We start from the raw sequence: 11,098 nt of genomic DNA, 5'->3' as shown, positions 1-11,098 counted from the left end.
TGAAATAATTTTAGATGAATTTTAGAAACAAAAATTTAGAGCAAAAAAGAAGAAAATGGTTTTTCTCAAATAAGAATTGAAAGTAAAAAAAAAGAAAAAATTTTTTCGACGAAAAAAGGGAGAAAAATTGGAAAAATGGAGAAAAAATTTTGGAGTAAAATTAAAAAAGAATTTAAATCAATTTTGATTTGTTAAAAAAGGAATTTAATGTTTTTATTTTTCGAAAAAAATATAAAGCAATTTTTATTTTTTCGAAAAAGAATTCAAAGCAGTTTTTATTTTTTCTTAAAAAAATCCAAAGTTGTTTTTATTTTTTTAAATAAAGAATTTAGTTTTTATTTTTTAAGAAAAGAATTTAGTTTTTATTTTTTTAAAGAAGAATTTAGTTTTTATTTAAAAAAAAAGAATTTAGTCTTCATTTTTTAGAAAAAAAATTTAGTTTTTATTTTTTGAAAAAAGAAATTTAATTTAAATTTGTTAAATAAAATGTAAAAAAAAAACAAAAAGTTTCTTTTTTCAGTAAAATTTGAAAAAATAGTTTCATTAAAAAGTGAAATTAAATATGAAAACCATTTTTTTTGAAAAATATTTTTTAACTTTTTGAAAAAAAAATAATTAAGAATTCTTTCAGAAAAGAAGTAATTAAATAACAATTTTTCAGAGAAAAATAATTAAAATAGTTTTTTTTGGAGAAATATTAAAATAGTTTTTTTTAGAAAAATAATTAAAAATAGTTTTTGTTTGAGAAATAATGAAAATCGTTTTTTTTTGGAGAAATAATTATAATAGTTTTTTTTGGAGAATTAATTAAAATAGTTTTTTTTGGAAAAATAATGAAAATAGTTTCTCTTAGAAAAATAATTCAAATAGTTTCTTTAAAAAAATAATTAAAGTATTTTTTTCAAAAAAAAACCTAAAATACTTTTTGGTAAAAAAAAATCATTTTTTTCAGAAAAAAATTCTTAGTTTTTGTTTATTTTGCTCAAAAAATTTGAAATCTCCAAATTAATAATTTTCTTTCCCCCCTTTTTTTAATGTCGAAAAAATTTTTCATTTCTGCACTTTTTCTTTTTTATTATTTTTATTTTTATTATTTTTTTTTTAATTGAGATCTTTCCCTCATCTACACTTTGTGAACGAAAAAGCAAAAAAATGAAAATAAAAATAATTATAAAGAAGGAAAAGAAGGAAAGAAAAAAGCAAAAAAAAAAAAAAAATGGCGTCACGTCTCATATCGTTGATCGAACATTAAACGCCTTTCTATGGAATGCGAAAGCTCGAAAATAATTATGTATGAATGTTCAACAATTTTGTGAAATATACTGTAATTGTGGCTTTATATATATATAGTCTATGTATTCTGTCTTTTGTCTTTTTTGCGAGATGGTGACGACACTCCCCCCGAAACGAGGCGCCACTGCTTCGGATATGAAGAGACTTTTTTTTCCTTTTTTTGTTATTTTTTGTTTGTAAAAACTGAGGTAAAAAAAACCACAAGGAAATTTCCAATGAAGAAGAAAGTAATTTTTCTTGTTTGGGATTTTTTTTTTTTTTAATTAAAAAAGAGGAAAAAAATTATTTTTCGTCAAATTATCAAAAAGCTGTTTGAATTTTCCTATTTTTTATTTTACATATTTTTTTATTTTTTAAAAATTATTTTAAAACTATTTTTGTTAGTTTTCATTTATTTTTGATGGTTTTAAATTATTTTTGCTATTTTTTCAATTATTCTTTCTATTTTTAAATTGCTTTTGCTATTTTTCAATTATTTTTTCTATTTTTCAATTATTTTTTCTAATTTTCAATTAATTTTTCTATTTTCCAGTTAATTTTTCGATTTTTCAATTATTTTCCCCACTAAAAAATTTTTTCTCCGGCTGGACTCGAACCCTCAGCCCCAAAGAGTCACCTGCAAATTCCTGAGCTCTTGTCAATTGAGCCACAAACGACTTTTTAAATTTTTATTATTTTCTTTCGTATTTTTCCATTTTTTCTTCGTTTTTATTAATTTTCTCTATTTAATTACTTCGTTTTTTTTTTATTCGAATTCAGTCTTTTAAAAAAAAAAATTATTTATTTATAAAATTTATTTCAAATATTAAATACTTTTATTATAATTTATAACTATACAATTTTTATCAACTTTTAATATATAAATATAAAAATTCGATAATTATAATAATAATAATAATAATAATAATAATAATTTAAAAAAAATGAATTTTAAATAAATTTTCTTTCTGACAGAAAATTGAAAGTAAAAATATTTTTTTTAATCCTAAAATATTTGTAGAAAAAGTTAATTACCAAAAAAATTTATTTTTTCTATTGTTATTAAAAAATGTATTTCAATTTTTAATTATTTTAATTTTGTAAATAATCATTTCGGTTATTTTTATAATTTTAAGTAATAATTTTCTTTTTTTTAAATAATTATTTTATTTGAATAATAATTTTTTTTAAAATAATTTTATCCGAAAAATAATTTGGGGGGGGGGGGGGTTCAGTGTTTTTGATAATTTGACGTATATTTTTTTGTTTGTTAATTTAATTAATTTAAATAATTTAATTATTTCTCTTAATTTCACACTGAAAAAAATAACGATCAAGTATAGAGTTGAAAAAATTTTTCTTTGTTTTTTTTAAGTATATAAATAAATAAGTTTAAGTAGATATGAATTATTTTCACAGCTATAAAGAAAAAAAAAATTTTTTTTTCTCATTGTGAAAAATTATTTTATAATTTAATTCTATTTTTTTAATTAAAAGCGTAAAAATTAAAAGAAAATAAATAAGTGAATAATAATTTAATTATTTGCTAATTTTCTCCTTTCTATGATTGTTTACTATACTTTTTATTCTAAAAATACTATTTTAATTGTAGTCTATCATATCTTATGTATAAAAAAACAAGTTTTGGACAATTTAGTAGTTAAACGCAGCTTTTAGGTGAAGCGTCCCCCCACTCTTTTTACTATACGCAGAAATTCTCCATTGTGTAAAGAGTCAAACACGTCCGAAATGCTGTGGGGGCGCTTTTTCTATAGTTACGCCCCTGCGTTAACTACTTACTTGTGCCGGGCCTGTTGTTAAAAAAACCTAGTTGATTCGCGTGTTTATAATAGTAAAAATTGTGTGTGTTTTCCTTTAAATAGTAGCGATTTTCATTTTCTTTAATTCAATAATTAAATATCGGTGCTTGTGTGCTGAAAATCTGGACAAAATTTTGGAGAGCATTCCATATTATAATATAAATATTGTAAAATTGCTATTACGTGTATTTTTCTCTATTTTTGTTTTGAAAGAAAAAAATGTTTCTCGTCTTTTTTTTCAAATATCCGTGAATTGTTTTGACAGAAAGAAACGAATGTATTATTATAATAATTATATAGAATTCTTCTTTCGTTGTGGCGAACTTGAAAATTTTAGATAATATAATAAAATAAAGAAAAAACTTATCCACTTTTGTAAAACTTGAGGCTTTGAGAGATAAAAGATATTATAGAGATTTTCATGAATTAAAAAACGAATGAAAAGATATTTGTGTTATTAGTTTCATTATTATTATAAATTATTATTTTTATTATTTCTGAAAAAAGTAACTACCCAGCCCTTTAAGTGCGCGAGGTGAGAGTGGGGGAAATTTCAAAATGGCCGCCGTGGACGCGTCACTCAACAGTTGGCAACAGTGATTTAGTTACGCAGTTCACATTCAGTATAGTCAGTGATTATAGTAAAATCGGTAAAAGTAAAATCAGTAAATCTCTCTCATCAGTGTTAGTGGAAAACTATATCGATTAGTTAATACCGGATGTACAGAAATCAATTTTCCTTTCTTTTTTTGATAAACTAAATATAAATAGTAGTAAATTCACGACAGTCAATCTTTTGGCATTTTTTTGTAGAATTTCGACAAAGTAGAAGAAATCGCTCCTCTTTCGTCGATTTAGAATACAAAATTTGGTTATTTTCCTATAAATGTTCGAATGTTCCAAAAGGATTCAATGGATTTCAATCAATAGCGAAAGTTTAGACTCGAGACGATTTTTGACAACATAACCTCTAAAACTACAGGACAGAGTTGAAATTTCCTGACAATCTGACGTACAATAAAGGTAAGTTCACAACTTTTTTCTTAACAAAATTTGTCATTTTCAACGTGTTGTTCAGTATAGACAATAATACTAACTTTTTTTCTTTATTTTTTTACTACGGAAGCAAATAAATGCGAATGAACTGAAAATTTTGCGTCCGCGTCTTTTGTAGTAAATTTTGTTCGCAAAAATAGAAAGGAACTGCGGAAAAAGTAGAATAATAGTTGCAATGTTGCGAACTTTATTATAAATTAATTATTAATTGTATTTGCAAATTTTGAAGTTATGTTCGTTTTTTTTCTAAATAATAATAACAGGGGCGTAACAAGAAAAATAATGTAATTCTATAAATTTATTTTACTATTAATTTCAAAATTAATAGAATAATTAATTTATTCAAATATATTTTCAAAAAATATTACAAATATTAAAAAAAAACTGTTATTAATTTAAACTGTCACTCGAAAAATTTTAATAATAAAAACATTATTTGAAAAAAAATATTTTTTATTAATAATATATAAACAAAAAAAAAACGGTTTATTAAAAAATATAGAAACAAAAAATACTTCTTTATTATTAAAAAATACGAAAAATAAAATTAGAGAAATTACAAATGATTGCAGAAATTCAAATATTTTTAAAAGTAATAAAATTCTTCGCAAAAATTTAATTATGTTCAAAATTTTTTTTAAATTCTCGTCAAAATTTCAATTATTATCTTTAGAAATAGTAAAATTCTTCTCAGAAATACAATTATTTTCAAAAAATTTAAAAAACATTTTCAACATTTCAATTATCTTTATAAATAAATAGCAAAATTCTTCGACAAAATTCAATTATTATTTTCAAAAATTTTATTAAAATTCATTACAAAATTTCAATTATTTTCACAATTAACAATATTTATCACACGAATTCAATTATTTTTTAAAGTAATAAAATTCAATTATTTTCAAAAATTTTAATAAAATCCATTGCAAAATTTCAATTATTTTCAAAAGTAATAATATTCTTTGCAAAAATTAAATATTGTTCAATATCTACTATTTTCATAAAATTTACCAAAAGAATTTAATTATTTTTAAAAAAAAATTTAATAAAATTTTACAAAAACTTTTAATTATTTAAAAATAAAAATTTCACAAGAATTTCATTAATAACAAATTTTTTTTTATAAATTTCTTCGCAATCATTCAACTATTTTCATAAACAATAAAATTTTTACGGGGATTCAATTATTTTCGTAAATAATAAAATTCTTTTTAGGAATTCAATTATTTTCAATAGAATTTTAATCGAATTCATCGAAAAAATTCTTAAAAATTTTATTGAAATTCGTCCAAAGAATTTAATTATTATTTAAAAATTTTTTGATAAAATTTTCAATGGGAATTGAATTCCAAGAAACATTCAATTATTCAATAAATTATTTATTTGCATTTCATTTTTATTTAAATAATTGAATTCTGGTAGAATTTTCTCATAAATATTGATTTGAAAATAGATTTCAGTTAAAATATCTTAGATTATAATAATTGAATTCTTTCGAAAAAATTTCATTAAAATTTTGAAAATAATTGAATTTTATCGAGACATTTTTTAAAATTGTCTTAAAAATAATTGAATTTCTACCAAAAAAAAAAAATTTTATCATAACTTTTTAAAATGTTTCAATTTCTGCTAAAATTCTGATATTTTTGAAAATAATTGAACTATTTTTTAAAGAATTTTATTGAAATTACCTATTGAAAATATTTGAATTCCAGTGAAGAATTTTATTAACATTTTTGAAAATAATTGAATTCCTCAGAAAAATTTTATTATTTATGAAAATTAATTTAAATATTTTTAGAAATTCAAATAAAATTGAACATTGAGAATAATTGAATTATATAATAAATTTATTATAAGATTTTTAGAAAATATAATTGAATTTTTTTGAAGAATTTTATTATTAAGGAAAATAATTGAATTCTTAGAAATAATTTTATGAAGAATTTAAAAAATAATTGAATTTTTTTTGAAGAATTTTATTATTTAGAAAAAGAATTGAATTTATTGAAGAAATTTTTTTCAAATCGTATTGAAAATAATTGAATTCTTTAGAGAAATTTTAATATTTATGAAAATTAATTGAAATATTTTCAGAAATTGAATTCAAATTGAACATAAATATAATTGAATTATAATAAATTTTTTTAAAATTTTTAGTAAATAATTGAATTTTTATAAAGAATTTTATTTAGAATTTTAAAAATAATTGAATTTTTTCGAAGAATTTTATTTGTTTAGAAAAATAATAATTGAATTCTTTGATAAAATGTTATTCAAATTATGCTGAAAATAATTGAAATTCTATGAAGAATTTTAATACAATTTTTAAAAATAATTGAATTTTTTTGAGAAATTTTACTGAAAATAATTGAATTTCTACGAAGAATGTTATTATTTTTATAACAATTGAATTTCTTGCAGAGAATGTTTTATACAATTTAGAAAATAATTGAAAATTTTTTGGAAAAAGTTTATTAAAATTAAAAATAATTGAATTCCTGTTAATTTTTTACAAGAATTAATTATTTTTGAAAATTTTAATAAATTTATTCGCAAGGATTCAATTATTTTCATAAATAATAAAATTCAATGCAGAATTTCAATTATTTTATTTATTTCATTTATTTTTAGTATAATTTTAATCGAATTTTATCGAAAAATCAAATTATTCTTAAAAATTTCATTAAAATTCGTTGATAGAATTGAATTATTTGAAAATTTGTTGATAACGATTTTTTATGCAAATTGAATTTTAAGAAACGTTCAATTCTTCAATAAATTATTTATTTTCATTTTTACATTTAAATTTGTATTTAAATAATTGAATTCTAGTAGAATTTTCTAATAAAAATTGGTTTTAATAAAAAATGAATTTCAGTTCAACTTTTAGATAATAGAATATTAAATGCAATAGAGCGTGAATTTTAAAAAATAATTGAATTTTGTATAATTAATTTTTTTGAAAATGTTTAATTGATTTTTTTTAAATATTATTTTTAGTTTCTATTTTCTAATATTTATTTCATTAAAGAATTTACGAATAATTGAAATTTGGTAAAATTGAATTTTGTGAAGAAATGAATTTGAAAATTGTCAAAGAACTTTTTCGAAAATTATTAAAAATAATCGATATAAAGAAGAAAATGGAAATTAAATAGGAAAATATTGTATATATAGAGAAAATAATAATTTTTCCTCTCTTTTTATTTCAGCGATGGCGTTTCATTTGTGCTCGCACGCGGTGAAGTAAATATTGCCATCAGGCTATCAATTCGCCCACGTCTCTTTGAAAGACAGGATGATGTGGAGAAATATAACTCTGGGTCTTGTTGCCATAGAAGGGATCATCGATAGCGCGTTCGGGTCCCAAAAAACCAGCAAGAAAAGAGGAAAGAAAAAAGAAGAAAAAAAAAATATCGCCATCGTTATATGGGATATATGTGGGAGAGACGCAGGAGAGCGTGTGCGCAAATGCAGCAAGAGAGAGATTTTTGAGTTCCTCCCACTTGATTTTGCGGGATCATGTCGCAGGATGAATGAGATGACTCGTTCGTTCGTAACCGAGACAAGGATTGTAGGTTGTAATTTTTTCGCAAATATTTATATATATATGTCTCATGATATTGCCAGCCAGACGTTTCACTTCCAATGTCAAGGAACTGCAGCGAACGGTAATTTATATTCAAATTTATAAACGGGTCCTAATTTTCACAAACGGGAATTAGTCATTTTTTTCACCAAATTTTTACTGTATTTTATTTTTTTTTTTTTACTTCCGAAATGAGTCAAAAAAAAACTATTCTCAAAAAATTATAACCAAATTCTTTAAAACGATTCAATTATTTTCAAAAAAATATTAGAAATTCAATTATTTTCAAAAAATATGAGAAATTCAATTATTTTCAAAAAATATTCAAAATTCAATTATTTTCAAAAAATATCCCAAATTCAATTATTTTCAATATCTAGTATTTTCATCAAATTTCGCAAAACAATTCAATTATTTTAAACAAAATTGATAAAATTCTCCAAAAATTCAATTGTTTTCATAAATAATAAAATTTCCACAGGAATTCAATTAATTTAGAATTGCATTTTCAAAAAACTTTCGAAAAAATCAATTATTTCACAAAATTTTTATACAATTTTTCACAATAATTTAATTACTTTCACTAATAATAACATTTTTCATAGAAATTCAATTTAAAAAAAAAAAAATTGATATAATTCTAAGCAAGAATTCAATTATTTTTATAAATAATAAAACTCATCGAAGAATTTCAATTATTTTTAATACTATTTTAAATTAGTTAATCGAAAAATTCAATTATTTTCATAAATAAAGTATTTTACAAGAATTCGATTATTTAAGAAAAAATTTTCAGAATATTTATTATATTTCGAAAAAATTGATTATTTAAAACAATTTTTATAAAATTCTTATAAAGAATTCAATTATTTTCAAAAATATCAAAATTTTTCACAGAAATTCAATTTTTTTAAACATTTTAATAAAATTTTTCGCAAAAATTCAATTATTTTCATAAATAATAAAATTATTCATTAGGAATTCAATTATTTTTGAAAATTTTATTTAACTTCTTAGCAACAATTCAATTATTTTCTTAAATAATAAAATTCATCGCAGGATTTCAATTATTTTTTAGGAATTACACGAAAACTCATCGAAAAAATCAATTATTATAAAAAAAGTTTTTTTTTAAAATTCTTTCGAAAAATGCAATTATTTACAAAAATATAAGAATTTTCCACAGGAATTCAATTATTTTCAAATATTTTAATAAAATTATTGGAAAGAAGTCAATTATTTTAAATACAATTTTAATTTAATTTTTTTGAAATATGTGAATTATTATTTTAGATTTTAATAAAATTTTCCCCTAGAATTCAATTATGACGATTTTTAATTTACAATTTTTTTTATTAATTACAAAATAACAAAATAATTATAGAAAAATAACAAAATGATTCCCGAAAATTCAATTATTTTGAGGCATTTTAATAAAAAATTTTTGCAAAATTCAATTATTTTCATAAATAACAATATTTATTACAAGAATTTAATTGTTTTTAAAAGTAATAAATTTATTTACGTATAAATAATTCTTCGAAAGAATTCAATTATTAAAGATAAATAACAAAATTATTCCCGAAAATTCGATTATTTTAAGTCATTTTAATAAAATTCTTTGGAAAATTCAATTATTTTCATAAATAACAATATTCATCACAAGAATTCAATTATTTTTAAAAGGAATAATTTTTTTCTTTGAAATTCAATTATTTTTAAAAACTTTAATAAAATTCTTGGCAAAATTTCACAGGAATATTCAATAATTTACAAGATTTTTAATAAATTTCTTCGAAATAAATCAATTATTTTTATAAATAATAAAATTTTCACAGGAATTCAATTATTTAATATAAAAAATTCCAAAAATTTTTTCTAAAAATTTCAATTATTTAAAAAGAATTTTATAAAATTCGTCACAGGAATTCAATTGTTTAAAAAAATTTAACAAAGCTCTTTTCTGGAATTCAATTATTTTTAGAAACAGTAAAATTCTTCACCGAAATTCAATTATTTTTATAAACTTGAATAAAATTCGTTGGAAGAATTAAATTATTTTCAAAAGCAATAAAATTCTTCGCAGAAATTCAATTATGTTTCAAAAATTTTTAAAAAATTCTTGTCAAAATTTCAATTATCTTTATAAATAATAAAATTTTTTAATATTCAATTATTTAAAATTTTTCTTTTAAATTCTCGTCAAAATTTTAATTATTGTTATAAATAACTAGCTGTCGTACCCGTCTTCGACGGGTTTTAGTTTCTACCAATATATTTAATAATTTTCCTACCAATCTGAAAAATCAGAAAAAAACCGGGAATTTAATTTGACCGGAAAATTAATAAATAGTTACCATTAGCTATTTCGGTAGTAAAATATTACTATTTAAATAGTCTCCAACCTTTTTGCAAAAAATCAAAAATTATCAAAAATTCGAAAAGCCGAATTTCTTAATATTTAACATTTTTTTCTTCTCTTTTATATCATTAAGCTTCATTATTTTTGTGCTCTTCAAAAATACTTTACCTAATTTGTTATCTCCACCCTTTGGTAAAAAATCTAAAATTATGGAAAATTAGCAAAAATTCAAAAAACTGAATTTCTTAAAATTCAACATTTTTCCTTCTTTTTTATGGCATTAAGCTTCATTATTTTTGTGCTCTTCAAAAATACTTTACCTAATTTGTTATCTCCACCCTTTGGTAAAAAATCTAAAATTATGGAAAATTAGCAAAAATTCAAAAAACTGAATTTCTTAAAATTCAACATTTTTCCTTCTTTTTTATGGCATTAAGCTTCATTATTTTTGTGCTCTTCAAAAATACTTTACTTATTTAATAGTCTCCACCCTTTGGTAAAATATCTAAAATTATGGAAAATTAGCAAAAAAATCAAAAAACCGAATTTCTTAAAATTCAACATTTTTCCTTCTTTTTTATGGCATTTAGCTTTAGTATTTTTGTGCTTTTTAAAAATACTTTACTTATTTAATAGTCTCCACCCTTTGGTAAAAAATCTAAAATTCTGGAAAATTAGCAAAAAATTCAAAAAACCGAATTTCTTAAAATTCAACATTTTTCCTTCTTTTTTATGGCATTTAGCTTTAGTATTTTTGTGCTCTTCAAAAATACTTTACCTAATTTGTTATCTCCACCCTTTGGTAAAAAATCTAGAATTATGGAAAATTAGCCAAAATTCAAAAAACCGAATTTCTTAAAATTCAACATTTTTCCTTCTTTTTTATGGCATTTAGCTTTAGTATTTTTGTGCTCTTTAAAAATACTTTACTTATTCAATAGTCTCCACCCTTTGGTAAAAAATCTAAAATTATGGAAAATTAGCAAAAAATTCAAA

General features: G+C 20.2%; 1 protein-coding gene across 2 annotated transcripts in view; it reads left to right on the top strand.

Annotated features, from left to right (window-relative positions):
- Positions 1–2,702: 2,702 nt before the first annotated feature.
- Positions 2,703–11,098, top strand: part of LOC122512669 (dorsal-ventral patterning protein Sog) — a 223,569-nt gene continuing 215,173 nt past the window's right edge. For both annotated transcript variants that reach the window (XM_043628645.1, XM_043628646.1), the window contains exons 1-2: positions 2,703–4,115; positions 7,364–7,822. The gene's annotated coding sequence lies outside the window, so the exon portion shown is untranslated. The remainder of the gene's footprint in view (positions 4,116–7,363; positions 7,823–11,098) is intronic.

Source organism: Leptopilina heterotoma, unplaced genomic scaffold (genome assembly GCF_015476425.1).
Source record: "Leptopilina heterotoma isolate Lh14 unplaced genomic scaffold, ASM1547642v1 Lhet_123, whole genome shotgun sequence".
NCBI lineage: Eukaryota > Metazoa > Arthropoda > Insecta > Hymenoptera > Figitidae > Leptopilina > Leptopilina heterotoma.
Note: the sequence above shows the minus strand (reverse complement) of the source record. Positions and strands in the feature narration are given on the sequence as shown.